The 3,352-nt window shown below is 50.9% G+C and overlaps 1 non-coding gene across 1 annotated transcript in view; it reads left to right on the top strand.

Moving 5' to 3' along the window:
* Positions 1–2,373, top strand: part of LOC123140500 (28S ribosomal RNA) — a 3,344-nt gene extending 971 nt beyond the window's left edge. Inside the window, exon 1 of the ribosomal RNA XR_006470048.1 lies at positions 1–2,373. This exon is cut by the window's left edge and continues 971 nt beyond it. This is a non-coding gene — a ribosomal RNA (28S ribosomal RNA).
* The last annotated feature ends 979 nt before the right edge of the window (positions 2,374–3,352 follow it).

The raw sequence follows: 3,352 nt of genomic DNA, 5'->3' as shown, positions 1-3,352 counted from the left end.
GAGCCCATTATGAGTTCTATCAGGTAAAGCCAATGATTAGAGTCATTGGGGACGCAAAATCCTCAACCTATTTTCAAACTTTAAATAGGTAGGATGGCGTGGCTGCTTCGGTGAGCCGTGTCATAGAATCGGGTGCTCCAAGTGGGCCATTTTTGGTAAGCAGAACTGGCGATGCGGGGTGAACTGGAAGCCTGGTTACGGTGCCCAACTGCGAGCTAACCTAGAACCCACAAAGGGTGTTGGTCGATTAAGACAGCAGGACGGTGGTCATGGACGTCGAAATCCGCTAAGGTGTGTGTAACAACTCACTTGCCGAATCAACTCGCCCCGAAAATGGACGGCGCTGAAGCGCGCGACCCACACCCGACCATTTGGGCGAGCGCCATGCCCCGATGAGTAGGAAGGCGCGGCGTCCGTTGCAAAACCCGAGGCGCGAGTCCACGCAGAGCGGCCATTGGTGCAGATCTTGGTGGTAGTAGCGAATATTCAAATGACAAATTTGAAGTCCGAAGAGGAGAATGGTTCCATGTGAACGGCACATCCTAAGGGACGGCGTAACCCCGGCAGATAGCGCGATCACGCACATCCCCCAAAAAGGAATCATGTTAAGATATCCCGAGCCGGGATGTGGCGAATGACAGCGATGTTAGGAAGTCTAGAGATGCCGGCGGGGGCCTCAGGAAGAGTTATCTTTTATGCTTAACGGTCTGCCAACCCTGGAAACGGTTCAGTTGGAGGTAGGGTCTAGTGTACAGTAGAGCACCGCACGTCGCATGGTGTCCGGTGCGCTCCCGACGGCCCATGAAAATCTGGAGGAACGAGTACCATTCATGCCCGGTCGTACTCATGACCGCATCAGGTCTCCAAGGTGAAAAACCTATGGCCAATGGAACAATGTAGGCAAGGGAAATTGGCAAAACAGATCCGTAACTCTGGGGAAAGGATTGGCCCTGAGGACTAGGCTCGGGGGTCCCGGCCCCGAACCCGTCGGCTATCGGTGGATTGTTCGAGCTGCTCACGCGACGAGAGGGGTCATCGCGTGCCGGCCAGGGACGGGCCAGGAATCGCCCCTTCGGGGGCTTTCCCCGAGCATGAAACAGTCGACCCAGAACTGGTACAAACAAGGGGAATCCGACTGTTTAATTAAAACAAAGCATTGCGATGGTCCTCGCGGATGCTGACGCAATGTGATTTCTGCCCAATGCTCTGAATGTCAAAGTGAAGAAATTAAACCAAGCGCGGGTAAACGGCAGGAGTAACTATGACTCTCTTGAGGTATCCAAATGCCTCGTCATCTAATTAGTGACGTGCATGAATGGATTAACGAGATTCCCACTGTCCCTGTCTACTATCCAGCGAAACCACAGCCAAGGGAACAGGCTTGGCGGAATCAGCGGGGAAAGAAGACCCTGTTAAGCTTGACTCTAGTCCGACTTTGTGAAATGACTTGAGAGGTGTAGGATAAGTGGGAGCCCTCACGGGAGCAAGTGAAATACCACTACTTTTAATGTTATTTTACTTATTCCGTGGGTCGGAAGTGGGGCATGTCCCCTCCTTTTGGCTCCAAGGCCCGGTTTTACTGGGCCAATCCGGGGAGTTTGCCTGGGGCTGCACATCTGTTAAATGATAACGCAACTGTCCTAAGATGACCTCAATGAGAACAAAATTCTCGTGTGGAACAAAAGGGTAAAATCTCATTTGATTTTGATTTCACTACGAATACGAACCATGAAAGCGTGGCCTATCGATCCTTTCGATCTTCGGAGTTTGAAGCTAGAGGTGTCAGAAAAGTTACCACAGGATAACTGGCGTGTGGCAGCCAAGCGTTCATAGTGACGTTACTTTTTTATCCTTCAATGTCGGCTCTTGCTACCATTGTGAAGCAGAATTCACCAAGTGTTGGATTGTTCACCCACCAATAGGGAACGTGTGCTGGGTTTAGACCATTGTAAGACAGGTTAGTTTGACCCTACCGATGACAGTGTCGCGATAGTAATTCAACCTAGTACGAGAGGAACTGTAGGTTCACACAAATTGTCATCGCGCTTGGTTGAAAAGCCAGTGCCGCAAAGCTACCGTGTGCCAGATTATGACTGAATGCCTCTAAGTCAGAATCCAAGCTTGCATGCGCCGCCTGCGCCCGCCGCCCGCCCCGACCCACGTTAGGGGTGCTTGCACCCCCAAGGGCCCGTGCCATTGGCTAATCTGGTCCGACCGATGTGCCACGATCGGCCGCCTCGAAGCTCCCTTCCCAACGGGCGGTGGGCTGAATCCTTTGCATACAACTTAAATACGCGACGGGGCATTGTAAATGGCAGATTAGCCTTGCTGCCACGATCAACTGAGATCCAGGCCCATGTTGCATGGATTCGTCCCTCACCACAACTTTCCTTCACCAACTAAGGTTCCAAGATTTTGCCAAAATCTGCACTGCTAAGTCATGAGGACTAGAAATGTCAAAGTAGCTAGTAAGACATACACAATCACCAAATAAGGCCAGCGGAAACAACACTCAAAACTATATGTGCCAAATGCCCAAGATACCTGGCTGTTTCATGCGGATGCCGTCGTCACAGGCTACACTGCTAAGTCATGGACTAGGCAAATGGTAAAGTCTCTTATATGACATATGCAATCACTCAATAAGGCCAGTGGCGAGCACACTCGAAACTATATGTGACAAGTGACCAAGATACTTGACTGATTCATGTGAATGCCTTTGTCAGAGGCTAAACGGCTAAGTCATGGTCAAGACAAATGTTAAAGCCCCTTGAATGAAATACGGAATCACTCGGTAAGGCCTTTCGCGAGCACACTAAAAATAATTTGAGCCATGTGACCAAGATACTTCATCGATTCATGCGTGTAATGTCATCACAAAGAACAAAGTTGGTACAACCTTAGTGGTACCTATATAACCGTGTTAAAGGAGACACGGGCAAGAATCGTGATAACATACGCCCGGGAAAACAATTGGCCTATACCCGTCGAGGATTGAACTAGACGTGCTCCATGGAGAACTAGGCAAAACCACGTACACAGACCCTTACACGGACCCGTGAACGGGCTATACGGGGACACGGGGAAAAAGCGACCGACACCCTACATGGACAGAAGCGGACACGCGCCATGGAAAACTGGGCAAAACCACGTACGAGGCACACACCCCACATAGACGGACCCTTACACGGATCTGTGAACGGCATATACGGGGACGCGGGAAAAAAGTGCCCGACGCCCAGCGTGGATGGAAGTGGACGCGCGCCATGGAAACTGAGAAAAACCACGTTAGAGGCACACGCCACGTACACAGACCATTACACGGACCCGTGAATGGCCTATACGAGGACAT

This window comes from Triticum aestivum, chromosome 6B (genome assembly GCF_018294505.1).
Source record: "Triticum aestivum cultivar Chinese Spring chromosome 6B, IWGSC CS RefSeq v2.1, whole genome shotgun sequence".
Classification (NCBI taxonomy): domain Eukaryota; kingdom Viridiplantae; phylum Streptophyta; class Magnoliopsida; order Poales; family Poaceae; genus Triticum; species Triticum aestivum.
The sequence above is the reverse complement of the archived record's forward strand: the minus strand, read 5'-3'. Positions and strand labels throughout refer to the sequence as shown.